At 40.4% G+C, this 14,995-nt stretch overlaps 1 protein-coding gene across 2 annotated transcripts in view; it reads left to right on the top strand.

Annotated features, from left to right (window-relative positions):
- SGMS1 (sphingomyelin synthase 1) overlaps window positions 1-14,995 on the top strand; it is a 285,145-nt gene that overhangs the window by 26,552 nt on the left and 243,598 nt on the right. For both annotated transcript variants that reach the window (XM_069459845.1, XM_069459846.1), the window contains exon 2: window positions 8,915-9,009. The gene's annotated coding sequence lies outside the window, so the exon portion shown is untranslated. The remainder of the gene's footprint in view (window positions 1-8,914; window positions 9,010-14,995) is intronic.

Raw genomic sequence — 14,995 nt, 5'->3', positions numbered from 1 at the left:
GTTTTTGTTTTCTCATGGCATTTGTGGAGGTATATTTTTCATTCCTGGGTATTTCTCCTTATTTTTTCTATTGTCTTCTTGAGCTCAATAGCTTAAACACAAATTGACCTTAGAATGTTTGTAGCAGGAAAAGACTTTCAAGATCATTTGCTTCATTGCTTCATGTTAGAGTTAGGTAAGCCAAGGTTCAGGGAGATGAGGTGGTTTGCATAATTTCACAGAGTCACTCGTGGTAAAATCATGTTAGAAACAAGGTTCTGGACACCAAGCACCTCAGAGCCTCTGTGGACTTCTCCCTCACGGACTCCTGATGATCTCCTGTCCCTTTTACTGTTCTCTGGGCAAGGAACTTCACAGATATTCCACCTTCCCTGTTCACCACTTCCCCACACATGTCAAATATTCAGCCATTCACCAAGACCTGCCAATTTTTTCTGTGATTTTTAAAATGCTACATTTTAGTAATTTAAAAAAAATTACCAACAGTAAAATTCCCTTTTTGCGGGTATGTAGTTCTGTTTTAGTCATATGGGCTTCTGTAACAAGAATACCATGGCTGGGTGGCTTCAACAACAAACATTTATTTCTCAGAGTCCTGCAAGCTGGAAGTCTGAAGATCAGAGTGCCAGCCAGCATGGTCCAATTCTGGTGAGGGCTGTCTCCTCCTGGCACATTCAGGAGCGGGAGAGATCATCTCTCTCTTGTTCTGTCTCTTCTTATTAGGCCACTAATCCCATTATGGTGGCTTCATCATCCTCATGACCTAATAACCTCCCAAAGGCTCCATCTCCAAATACCGTCACACTCGGGATTAGGGTTTTAACATGTGGATTTTGGGGGTATGACAAACATTCAGTGCATAGCAAGTTCTGTGAATTTTAACGCATGCGTTGATTTATATAACCACCACTACAAACAGCATGTGAACAATTTCATCATCCTCAGATTCCCTGGTGCTGCCTATTTGTAGTCAAACCCTCCCGCCCCCTGAACTCCTGGCAACACTGATCTGTTCTCTGTCTTTGTAGTTTTGCCTTTTCCAGAATATCACATGAGTGGGATTATACAGACTTTGAGACTATTTTCACTTAGCATAATGCATTTGCGATTTGTCTGTGTTGTTGTTTATATCATTGATCCTTATTTTTTTTTTTTTTTGTTTGAGACAGAGTCTCACTTTGTTGCCCAGGCTAGAGTGCCATGGCATCAGCCTAGCTCATAGCAACCTCAAACTCCTGGGCTCAAGCGATCCTCCTGCCTCAGCCTCTCGAGTAGCTGGGACTACAAACATGCACCACTGTGCCCGGCTAATTTTTTCTATATTTAGTTGTCCAGATAGTTTCTTTCTATTTTTTTTTCTTTTTCTTTAGTGGAGACGAGGTCTTGCTCTTGCTCAGGCTGGTCTCGAACTCCTGAGCTCAAACGATCCACCCGCCTCGGCTTCCCAGAGGGCTAGGATTACAGGCATGAGCCACCGTCTAGGCCTCATTGATTCTTATTATTGGTTTGTTTACCTGTACACACATTGCATTCCCAACCAACCAAGTGTGAGATTCCTAGTTGATTTGCATCTTGGCCAGCATTTGATATTGCTGGTTTTTAAAGTTCAGCTATTCTAATAGGTGTGCAGTGGCATCTCATTACATTTTTGATTTGTATTTCCATAATTATTAATGATGTTGAACATCTTTTCATGTGCTCATTTGCCATTCATATATCTTCTGCCCATTACACTTGTTGCCGTTATCATAACCCTGTTCTAGCTGGTTATCATGCCTTGCTTTTTATAGCAGCATTGTTGCCCACCTACCACAGCATATTCCAAGGTCAAGGCACTAGGTAGGCACTTTATAGACATACTCTCATTTTCTCATTACAAAATCCTTACGAGGTTAGTCGTATTTTCTGTTTTTAATGTGGACAAATAAAGACTCCGTGTTCAAAAGATACTACCATATCCTATGAACCAGTTATTGTATCTATTTGTTAGTTCTGTGACTTTGGGCAAGTCATTTAACCTCTATAAGTCAATTTCCTTTTCTGTTAAATAGGGATCTATATTGTAGTATACTGTCTCAGGGTTGTGGAGTGAGGGGTTTTAAGGAAGAATGCAGGAAACATGCTGAGCAGAAGTTCTGCCCTGTGGTGTAGATTGAGAAGATGTTAGCAGTGGCTGCTTCTGTTCTTTGCAAACACCACATACCATCCTGAAGTGCTTTTCTGCCCCTCACTGCTAAATTGCCCCTTGAGGGCTTCTACTCCACTCTGGATCATGTGTCAGAACAGGCACAAGATTCAGCCTTTCTCTTTTAAGAAACATGGTCCTCTGTGTAGCTCACTAATGGATTACATCAGTTAGTCAAGAGATGGGATTGGACTAATTTTGCAGAGCAGACTTAAAATGCTGTAGTTGCTACCGCTTCTTCATTCCACCCCTAAGTGCAGAAAGGGCTGGTTACCGCAGAGGATACTGGTAGCAACCTGGGTGCTCTGTTCCTAAATTCACATTACATGTGTTAATATACCTAATCTTAGGTATGGTGAAAGGGGTACTATTGAGGAACCTTATCTCTCATAGCAATGATGTGTGTAGTGTTGCTGGAATTTTTTTTTGTTGTTGTTGTTATATAAAGTCATTTAATCAAATTTCTTTCTTTATGGGCCAAATAATTGGGGATGATTTCCAGGAAACTGGAAGTAGTTTGAAGAGATGCTGCCGTTTGAAATGAATGCTTAAGATGTTCTAAAGTCAGCGACAGAGAAGTTAAGTGAGCCAAATGTTTTGAGTCCATTCCAGCTACGATGTTTGTATAAAAAGTGTCTGACTTTTACTAATACCATAAAGGGTTGATCTTATTGGCAAGTTTATTGTGTTTAGTGTAGTTCAAAATGAGCAGAATGAGGAAGTTCTAGTATTAGTAAAAAAAAAAAAATCATGATACAAGTATGGTCTTTTAAAAATAATCGAATCATCCGTTGTGAAGTATGTGACACTTTGTATATGGAAGTAAGAATACGTTTAAAATCAGCTCCCCCCCTTTTTTCCTGCTAGTTAATCTTAGCTAGTTTCTCTTACTCTTTTCATTGTCAGGCATATATCTGATGCTTATAATGTGACAGGTGCATTTTATCTGTTAGTCTCTTTAATCGTCACAGTAACCCTTTGAAGTAAAAGATATCCCCATTTTACAGAGGGAAACGTCTTGCTTGCTGGAGAGGCCATTTGACCTGCCCAGTGTAACCCAGTAAGAAGGTGGTGTTGAGCCCTGGTCCTCAGTCTCTGAGTCCTCTGCTCTCATCAGTGGTGACTCTGCTTTAGTCTGATTGTGATGGAAGCGTGGCAGCTGCTGTCCACTGTCACTAGGAAGGCCAGCATACCTCCCCCCGATATGCCATCCGTTTCCTTCATAGGGACTGTTTGGGGGACCAAAGGTCAACACTTGCCTACCACAAGCCCTGGCATTAGGTATTTTTATTTTGTCCAGAAGGCCCACTGTGGAAAGAGCATGAACTTTGAAGACAGAGGTGAGGTTTAGGTGTTGTCTCCACGGTTTTATTGTACTGCCTGTGTAATTCTGGCCAAATTACTTAAATTCCAAGAGCCTAAAGTTCTTTAACTATAAAATGCCCGGTAGAGATGTGGGGAGAATTAGACATAATGCAGTAGAATAATTAACAAGTGCTTAGCACGTTGTAGGTACTTAGCAATCAGTAGCTACAGTTGTCACCATTGCAGGGCCTTCTGGTTGGTCTTGGGGGACTGAAGAAGCTGCCCAGAGCAGTGATTAAGAATATGGACTCTGGAATAAACTGCTTGCGTTCAAATCCTGGTTCTGCCACTTACCAGCTCTGTGATTGTGCTCAACTGAATTCCTTTTTGTACCTCAGTTTCCTCCAACATGTGTATAATGACAGTTCCTACTTCATAGGGATAAATGATTTTAAACAGACAAATAAATTAGCTAGGCATGGTGGTGCACACCTGTAGTCCTAGCTACTCAGAAGGCTGAGGCTGGAGGATCACTTGAGCCTAAGAGTTTGAGGTTGCACTGAGCTATGATTGGGCTACTGTACTCCAGCCTGGATGACAAAGTGAGACCCTGTCTCTTAAAAAAGAAAAATATAGGAGAGACAAATAAGAACGGTTAAGAGGTTGAGTTAAAAATGACCTCATTTTGGTCATCTGGCATCATTGTTTCTTTCTGTGATATATGAGTCTTCTTGAAATTTATAATAACATTTCTTCTTTCCTCCTGTCCAAATTGAGTTTCTGGTTATTTGTATTTAATACCAATAGAAACATTTGCTATCTCATATTTTACTAGAAATGCAGATTAAATCTTAAAAATTACTATTGCTACCCAAGAAATTGGATTAACTAAATCTATAAAGGATATCTTTTTTTTTTTTTTTTTTTTTTTTGTTGAGACAGAGTCTCACTTTGTTGCCCAGGCTAGAGTGAGTGCCGTGGCGTCAGCTTAGCTCACAGCAACCTCAGATACTCCTCGGCTTAAGCGATCCTACTGCCTCAGCCTCCCGAGTAGCTGGGACTACAGGCATGCGCCACTATGCCCGGCTAATTTTTTCTATATAGATTTTTAGTTGTCCATATAATGTCTTTCTATTTTTAGTAGAGACGGGGTCTCGCTCAGGCTGGTCTCGAACTCCTGACCTTGAGCAATCCACCCGCCTCGGCCTCCCAGAGTGCTAGGATTACAGGCGTGAGCCACCGCGCCCGGCCAGGATATCTTTTTATATAAAAAATACCTAAGAATTTATTGCTATAAAATCAGGTATAACAATTTTACCTTATGGGTGAAAATATAAAACACATAGCCAGCTCTTTGTTTAAAAAAAAAAAATACCACTATTTCAAGGAAATGATTTGACTCTCCTGCTTTAATCTTGAATTTGGCTGGGTTGCATGTGAGTTTTATTTTTCCCCTCTTCAAGATGACAGCAATAAGGTGGGACTATAGTATGTGAATCTACCAGAAGAAAACAGTGTCTGAATTTTTAATGTACGTCTAGAAATCAAATTTGACTTATACTCGTGGGCAGTGTGTGGTGGTGGCTGGGTTTGCATCATTATTCCGAAGTCCGTATACCGATGTCCTGTGACTAATACGTTCCAGCTGTCTGGGTCACTGCTTTGGAGTACTATTTATTTGTAGTAGTGATGCTGCAAATAGGAAAAGCTTTCCCTTTTGTTGGTTGAAAGCTTTCCTGGTAATTAGCAAAACAAGCATGCCTCTTACTTGAAGAGAGACTGGAAAAGCGGCTAAAGAGTCAATTGTACACAACCACTTTGGAAAACAATTTGGCATTACTTAGAGGAGTTGAACATGTGCAGTCCCAAACCCAGCTCTCCTCCTAGGTATATAGCCTGGAGAAACTCTTGCCTGTGTGTACCAGGGGACAAGCACTAGCATGTAAATGGCAGCATTATTCAAAATAGCAAAAAACTGAAAAATCCCCAGAGGATCCTCCACATAGAATAGAGCCTTAAATGGTGGGTGTGTTCACATGAAGAGAACTATGTAGTGGGAAAAAATGAATGAACTACAGCCACATGAGTCAACAGGGATGAATCTCAAAATCAAAATCTTAAGAGGCAAATCTTAAAAACACATACAAAATGGTTTCATTTATATTATGCTTAAACCCAGCAAACTGCAACAATGCATTGGCAATACATTATATGGCAAAACCCTAGACAGGAGCGAAGGAGTGATGGACTCAAAGTTCAGGCTAATGGTGAATATCTGTGGGGTGGTGGTGGTGACGAATGAGTTGGGGGTGTAGTCAGGAAGGACACGCAGGGCTTCCGAAAAAAGAAAAAAAAAACAAACACCAACTGGGTATTAGGTACGTGGGATTTATTTTATTATTCTTTAAGCTGACACTATGTTATTATATTAGTTATCATCACATAACAAATTACCTCAAAACTTAGCACTTAAAACAATAATACACGTTTATTATCTCCCACAGTTTCTGTGTGTGGGTTGGGAGCAGCTTAGCTGGGTGGTTCTGACGTGGGGTCTCTTATGAGGTTGTGGTCAAGATGTCAACTGAAGCAGCCGCCATCTCTCTGGGGGCTTAACTGGGGCTGAAGAATCTGCGTCCAGGATGGCTCAGGCACATGGCTGTTGCTAGGAGGCCTCGGTTCTTCACCACGTGTACCTCTGCAGAGTTTCTTGAGTGTGTCCTCAGGTCCTCATAGCCATCTTCCCTTCCAAGACAGAGAGAGATGGAAAGGCCGCAAAGTCTTTGGACCTAGCCTTTGAAGTCTCACTCTGTCCTTTCAGCAGTACTGTGGTGGTTGCACATGCCAGCCCTATCCAGGGTGGGAGGGGACTGCACAAGCTCTTGAGTACTCAGAGGTGGGGGTCATGGGACCATCTTGGAGGCTGGCTGTTACAGTTGCACGCCCGTAAATATACATTTCACAATATAAATCTTTTAGAGACAAACTGAATTGGTAATCTCATTTTCTTAGCAATGATGCAAACATCCATTTAAATGAAAATTTTTGTAATTACTGAATGTATTACCAATCAGTATGGGGACAAAAGAATTTCAGTAACCAAGTAGCTGAGTGGCCTGAGCCTGCCTGACAAGAGTGCACCTGAGGCAGGGGAGTGGTGGGAAGGGCCCCGAGGAAAGGGACCACAGTGATACTTGCACTAGGATAGATGCCTGGACTTCATTCTGCCTGTACCCAGATCTGGCAAAAATCTGAAATCCTTGATTTTGAAGAGGATTCTCCAGAACAAGGGCTATTGTGACATTAAAATCCCTGCCAGCCATGTACTTTCTCCCCGATTGTCTTGAATGAGAAAGGAGAGAGAGTGCACCCCTTGATCCCCACCGCCACATCCAAGAGCGCGGCTGGAAGGACCTAGGCAAGTAGGGATAGGAGTTTTAGCTTAAAAGTTCATGCAATGACTGCATTCTCTATCATATGTTTGTTTTAGTATTCACTTTTAAATTATTGTTTCATTTGTTTAACATTCCCTCACCAAAATCTTTGAGTAAAATCGATGTTTCTGGAAGGTATGTCATGCTTTCCCCCTTAGTCTTGTGTAGCCCTTGCCACAACTTTCTGGTGAGTATTCCTGGGGGCCCAAGTGCTCCAGTTTGTGAGTCAGGGAGTGACAGTGTCTCTCCTTTGTGGACTCCAATGTCCTGTGAACAAGTGTTCCAACCCTCAGGTGAGGAAGCAGCCAGGAGAGCTTCTCTCAATTTTTAATCTAGCTAACAGGCCTAACGGTCAGGAGCAGGGGGTCCCTGACTGGGTTTCCTCAGGCTTTTGTACGCCAGTACTTGCACACGTTAATCATGGACACATCTAACCCTGCATGGGTACGATTTTGGTGATTAGCTGATGAAGAGCCACTTTAGGCCGTCACAGACATCACATTCTCCCCAACGATAGTTTGATGCTCCTTCCATCTTTACTGGTGGAGCTCTGTGTGTGCCATTATATGCTAGTGTATTTTATGTTTTATAAAAATGAAAGGAAAATCCTCAATAGCAAGTGATACCTGCTTTTTGTTAGGGCAAGGATAAAAATCACCAGGGGTGAAATGTGATATTTATTTTACTTCAGTTTGCCAACAATGTGCTTTTTTGAGAAAGAAGGGAGAAAAATGAAGTATGTGTATGTAAAATGCCAAAAGTACAGTAAGCATTATTATGTCTACAAGAGAAGTATAATTGCTAATAGTAATTATAGTAATTGGTAATAATGATTACAGTATTAATGGCACTATTAAGAGTGATTATGAGTATATACTTGCAGGGAACAAACTGAACTGCAGCACCCACCCCCTTCATGTGAATGTGTCATTTGGCCATTTGGCTCTGGGGTTGGTTTTAAGGAAAGCATCATGTTGGGGGGCAGGAGAGTGGAGACAGCTTGTATAGTGAGATAAGCCCTGAGCTTGGGGTTGGAAGACAAGTAGGAGTTTCAGCTCTGGTGTTTCCTAGTTGAATATTCTTTTTTTTTTTTTTTTTTGGCGAGGTTCATGGGCCCTGAGAGACAGAGAGAGAGGGAGAGAGAAGAGAGAGAGAGAGAGAGAATGAGAAAGAGAGAGGCCCAGGAAGTCACCTAGTTGAATATTCTTGTCACACATCATCTCTGACACCCACCTGCCTTCTCTGGAAAATGGGATCACTAAGCTCTGCTTATCTCACAGGGCTGTGGGGAGGATCCAACATAATGCCAAAGTGGAAGGTATGTGGTGGCCGTAGGAATATGACCTTTAGACCACCATGCCACTTTGTTGTAGAGCACATATGTGTTGTAGTCCAGTGTGCTATAGATTAGATCTGATTACCTTTGACTGGAGGGACTTGAGGTTTGGCACTTGTGGTGTGGTTCCAAGAGTGTATGTGGATACCTTCTAACTGTGCTCTCAGAAAGCCAAGGTCAGAGTGAAGCTCAAGTCATGGAAGCTCTAGTTTTTATTTGAGTGGATGTTTGGGCTAATTCACTGCCCTGAGATTGCTGTGAATTAAGAGAAAGTTACTGAGGCAAACCTTGAGGCATAGATGAAGACCTATATTATGTATACATGTCAAACCATCATGTTACACACCCAAAATAATACAATTTTATTTGTTAGTCGTACCTCAGTAAAGTTGGAAAAAAGAAAAATAGAAACTTCCTGAGGGGTTCCTTTGTTCCAGAAGTTCCTAGAGTGGATGGGGCTGATCGTTGTTACCTGCTTTTAATATGCGATGGGATGATTTTTTTATTTTTTCACTTTCTTCATTGTTAAAAAATTGTTATAGCAATGTTTGAATTTAGAGGCTTGTCATAGATTAAGAACTTTTTCTCAACTGAAATAGCATCAACTTAATAAAAATCCTTGGTGATAACATGTTGTTTTGCTTATTCTTGCAGAGTGAAGGCAGCATGAATGGTCCCTGGATGTGCCTTTGGGCATATTTAGCCATTTGTTTTTGATTGGGAAAAGGAAGAAGGTCATCACTTGGAAGGCGAGTAAAGATTTCTATGCAGCTTTTTGTTATAAAAAATTTTCAAACTTACCAAAGAGTTAAAAGAGTGTACGATGAGCTCCTATATGTCCACTACCTAGATTTCACAGTTGTTAGCATTTTGTCACATTTTGTGTTTGTAGGTAAGTTTGTACATTTTTTTGCTGAAACATGTGAAAGTAAGTTGCAGACATCATGATATTTTCTCCTAAATTCTTAAAAATAAGGATATTCTCCCCTAAAACACATTTTAGAACTATCATAAGCTGTGTGACACAGAATCATTTAATTAAACAGTTATACTTTTCTATTAAAGAGTGTAACTTTGAATTATGCTCCCTTCATAGTTGATAGAAATAAAGTCATATTAAAAAAATTTTTAAACTGATTTATTTTGTGGATAGATAAACAATATGAGTTAGTTTGATATGAGAAACTTCTGAATATAAAAGCATGGAATGTGCACTATACATGTGCCCTAAGATGGAGGAATTACTGTGCTTTCTTCATTCTCTGCACCTCCCCCTCCCCCTCCCCCTCCCCCATGGTTGATGTTTGATGGTGAGGTTAGTGGATCTGATTACCACCCTTGCCTTCTTCCTGATCAGCATTCACAAGTAGCCCAATATCTGTGCGCTAATGTGATCAAGGGTCTTAATTGATTTTTAAAACCTAATCTTGTAGAAGAATGTGGAAAAGAATATGAGTGGTAATAGGAAGTTGAAGTTAATATGTTAAAACCAACATTAGATTAAAAATGATTTCTAGCCCCATAATTTGACTACCAGAATTGAAACTTTACATAAAATCGCAAAGATGTGATCAGCTGTGATTATAGTTGTAGGTCATTACACATTATAGCCAGTTACACAATCAGTTACCTGTGATTCTTGCAGGGTGACTGTTGACTGTTCTACATTCCAATCTCACTTACAATTTATTTACGGTATCTTCCTCATGTGGTCCCTGTATATCTAAGCGTTTTTTTTTAATAGATGTTTATGAATGAGAGCTGCCCACTTAGGACATATTTTAAAAGAAGTCTATGTAAGCAAGCCATTTAAGGGAGCAGTGGCTTCTTAAACTCTCATTTCTGATTTAGAACAAAAGATTAGTGACGGTAGTAAAGGTTCTTTGAAAGATTCTGACATTCAGAAGGAGCTATGTTTGGAATCATAGTTAGGTCTGAATGGTCTAGTTTGCTTTTTTGCTCTTTGGCCTCTGTTCATGCTTTGAAAAGATGAGGAGAGTGAAAGAGGCTTTGAAGGATGAACGAAGGGAAGGCATATGGGGCCCTGACTAGCCCTAGACCACTTAGATACAGGGTAATTTTTTATAACTTTCTATTGAAGTGAAACATACATAACAGCAAATACACGTACGTGTTTAGTTTGATATAATTCACAAACTGAACACATCTAGGTAACCAGCACCCGGATTAAGAAACAGAACATTACCAACACAGTCGCATGCCTTCTTCTAGGCACTGCAGTTGACTTTTCAACAATTCAGGGGTTCCTCCATGCAACTGAAAATCTGAGTAAAACTTTCACTCCCTCAAAACTTAACTAACAGCCTGCTATTGACTAGAAGCTTTACTGATAACATAGTCAACACATATCTACATATATTTTATGCATTCATGACATACCTAATTTTTCCTTAATTGTTTTCTGTATTTCTAGGCTATGTGGTTCGTCTGCGAGTTTTTTCATATTGTTGCAAATCTCCAAAAAATTTTCCAATGTATTTGTTGAAAGATATCTTCATATAAGTGGTCCCTCACAGTTTAAACCTGTGTTGTTCAAGGGTCAACTGTATCCTGCTCTGTGGATGACTACTGTCTTGACTTCTAGCAGCATAAATTAGTTTTGCCTGTTTCTTTTCTCTGTGTGTGTGTGTGTGTGTGTGTGTGCACGCATGTAGTATATAATGCAAATTGGACTCTTGTGTCTGGCTTCTCTCATTCAATAATGTATTAGAGATTCCTCCATATTGTTACATACAGTTATGGGTTATTCATTTTCATTGCTGTAGAGCATTCCATTGTGTGAATATAACTATTTATTCTACTAGATGTGGGTAATTTTTTGGGTTTACCCATCCAGGGCACCCTCCCCCAGAAATAGGGATTAAATAGGGTTTATGGTTACAGTGGAGGTAGTCCCAGGTCATGCCCAGCCTCTGCTGTGATGTGAAGCAGGGATCCACACAGCAGATAGAAGACTGAGACACACTTGGGAGCTGTGTGTGTTGTTTCTTCAGTCCTGTAATGATTCCTGCTGCTCTTCCTATGACTCACCATGTCCCTTGTCACTTTGTTCCCTGCTGGCACATTTTCTACCTCCTCTTCTCTGCCATGACTGGGCAGAACATATCAAACGACAGGCAGTCAATGAACATTTAAAATTCATTAGGTGTTGATATTATTAATAAGTATCAGGTGAGGAGCAAAGAATTGCAAGTTGTGAGCTTGCTCTTGAGGGGCCTGTGTTGTAGTTATGGATTCACAGGTCTGGATGTGGGCGCCATCCCTGGAGGCCACTTGTACTGTAGAATTCAGGGATGTAAAGTCAAAGGCTTATGTGGCCCAGGCTGGTATAGTGACGGCAGTTAACTCAGTAAGGAGTGGTGGGCACTGTGGAGAATGAGTACTTAGCCCCTGCCCAAATTTTGACCCAACAAAACTTGTCTGGCTGGACTCAGCAAGTCTTCCAATTTCCAACCATTAGGTGTTCTTCAGGGGATTTGGATGTTTTTATAGGCAAATTCTTTTTTTGTAAATAAAGTTTTATTCAAAACCAATCATGCTCGTTTGTTTACATACTGTGCTCTAATAGCAGAGTTGAATAGTTGCAAAAGAAACTTGGGTTGAGTTGTTACAACAGTGACCATTTGACCCACAAAGCCTAAATTGTTTACCATCTGGCCCTTTACAAAAAAGTTTGCCAACTACTGCTTTACTTTGTAAAAGCAAGGACATAGTAATCATAACCTCTATAGTCATGTAATAAGCTGACCCCACTAAATTTAGTGTTAATGTCGTCATTCATCCAACAAATATTTACAGAGTGCTTATTGTATTTCAGGCATAAAATGGTGATAATCAGATATGGTTCTTGTTCTTGTGGGATTTAAAAGAGGCTCCTGTGAACTTGACTTTCCATTGTAGAATTGTGCTTTCTATAAATCAAAAGTGTAATATGTAAATAGAATTGCCAAATCCTCAATTTAAAACTAATATGTTGGCTACCTTTATTAACGACATAATCTAATGGTTACTTCAGTATGAGAAGTATGCAGTGTGACATACGCACAAATTGCTACAGTTTTAAAGGTCCTAATTGTTTAGATGTGGTAACACTAAAGTGTTTGAAGGCAGCCACGTCTGGAGAAGGGCCAATGAGCTTTGAAGCGCTAACCAAACCAAGCCGAGTAGACAGCCAGTCTTACGCTACTTTAACAGTAAATACTCAAGCTCAACAGAAATGAAAGCAAACCAAGATAATGGAATTTGGAATGTAGTATAACAAATTAATCTATCTCTGGTGGTGTGCTTATCTGTTTGCTTATTCAAAGTTGTAAAAGTTTGTTTCTTAATAGGAGGCTATTGGGGCATTGTAGTGAATATAGAAAATACAGAGTGGTTTTTACATTTTTTTAGAAAATTTGAAACTTGTTTTTTTAACATCTTTTTAACCCAGTTAGCATTTTCATATGTGCTCATGTATGTTTCATGGGTGGACACTTGGGGTGGGAGTAACTGCTCATTCACCACCCTGGCTGTCCTCAGACTAATATAAAGGAAACACTCGAATCGTATCATTTTTTTTTTTTTATATGTCTTTTTTTTTTTTTTTTTTTTTTTTTGAGACAGAGTCTCACTCTGTTGCCCAGGCTAGAGTGAGTGCCGTGGCGTCAGCCTAGCTCACAGCAACCTCAAACTCCTGAGCTCAAGCGATCCTCCTGTCTCAGCCTCCCGAGTAGCTGGGACTACAGGCATGCACCACCATGCCCGGCTAATTTTTTCTATATATATTTTTAGCTGTCCATATAATTTCTTTCTATTTTCAGTAGAGACGGGGGTCTTGCTCTTGCTCAGGCTGGTCTCGAACTCCTGAGCTCAAACGATCCGCCCACCTCGGCCTCCCAGAGTGCTAGGATTACAGGCGTGAGCCACCGCGCCCGGCCTCGAATCGTATCATTGACCCATCATAAGCCACAATGGCTGGGTTTGCCTTCTTTCAGCCTGAGAGATCTTTTAGGAAGTGAGATTGGGTGTTGGGTATTATAGTTGCAGTTATTTAGCTGTGTGCAATAATTCAAAGACGTGAAAGTTCAGGAAGCTATTGGACATCAAAGGTAGTGCTGATTGCCACCTTTTGAGGCAGTGATCTAGGTGACCAACAGTGCTTTCTTCTGAGATCTTAGGCTCCTGGAGAAACCACAGACAAGGAGTGTTAGCTGGTACAATGACTAGTTTAATGAATGTAATTAAAATTCCAAACTTGTTTGTTTTATTGCCAAAATTAATAAAGTTAAGATGTAGTTAATCTTCTTTAGGAGGAGGAAGAAATGATTTATATCCATTGATGTCTTCTACTTCCTGGGTTTGAAATGTCTTAAAAAATTCAATCCTGTTCTTCATTTTAGTAATTCTATGTAGTTTAGATTTAGAGGGAAAATGAGAATTGAGAACATTGAGAAAATAAATATCATTGTTGTTTTCCTTAGAAAGTTAGAAACTGGAGGCCTAACTCTTTGTGTTAAAAATAAAGTTTTCTGAACCAAATTTGATGATAGACCAAATCACTTGGTCTGTGGCATTGGGAAAAAAATGGGATCTTCTGTTCTACATAATACGGGAGTCATCTTTTCAAGAACTCCAGCCTCAGGAGTGTTGATTTGTCAAGACTAACTAATTGAAATTTATTTTTTCAGTCTCTCAAGTTGTATTTTCAGAAAGGAGAAAAGTACTGAAGTGCAGATAAATATAGCTTGATGGAACAAAAAGTGTCTTAGAATACTGGGATGATTCTCCTGGTTGCAAGTGACAGAAAATGCAATTCAAACTATCTTAAGTGAAAAAATATATGGACTTAAGTAATTGCAAGTCTTGGTGTGGATCTGTGTTTAGGAGGGGCTAGACTGGGGATCCAGATGAGGTCCTGAGAGTCCCTCTTGGCACAAGTTCTTGGAGACTTTCAGCAGCTTCAAGTGCACATCATTGCCATGATCCTTAAGATTCTGCACAAACAACATTTCTGGCTGCGATGGGCCATATGCCTGGCTGCTGGACCAGTCACTGGGGCCAGGGACATTGGCCTGTTCTGGTTGGATTGCCAGGTCACCCCAGAGCCTGAGGTTAGCACATTTTCAGCTGAAGATGAAGCATCAAGTTGATGACAGCTGGACATGGTTCCCCCCCAGAGGGAAATCAGGATACCAGGAGGGTCACTACCTGTTGTGGTGCTGGGAGGCACACTGTTTATTATAATAATAATTATTAATGTATCTTTTTATGATTTGCAAAGCATTTTCAGGTATATTCTGTTTTTTGACCTGAAAGATGTTTCTGGGAGGCAGGATAAAGAAGTGATTAAGAACATGAGATTCTGGGGCCAGACTAGGTTCAATTATTAGCTTGTGTGAGCTTCTGACAAATTTCTTAACCTCTCTGTGCTCAGTTTCCTCAAATGTACAATGGAAATAAAGGTATTTGCCTTATAGGGTTTAAAGAAGGATCAAGTTAGTGGATACTTGCAGGGCACTTAGCACAGTGCCTCATGCATGCTAGCCTCTACATCCCTTGTTTCTGTTGTTAACCTTTAAAACGGCCCTGGCAGTAGGGGAGCGTGTCCTTTTCATTTCCCTGTCCTCACATTTGCTTCTGTATTATGATTTTGGGGCATTCGGGTTAATAATAAATCAAGCAGGCAGAGAGGGAAAAACACTGCAAAGTAGGCCTGTTTCAGGGAAGTAGCCA

Source organism: Eulemur rufifrons, chromosome 28, assembly GCF_041146395.1.
Source record: "Eulemur rufifrons isolate Redbay chromosome 28, OSU_ERuf_1, whole genome shotgun sequence".
In the NCBI taxonomy this organism is placed as follows: domain Eukaryota; kingdom Metazoa; phylum Chordata; class Mammalia; order Primates; family Lemuridae; genus Eulemur; species Eulemur rufifrons.
The sequence above is the reverse complement of the archived record's forward strand: the minus strand, read 5'-3'. Positions and strand labels throughout refer to the sequence as shown.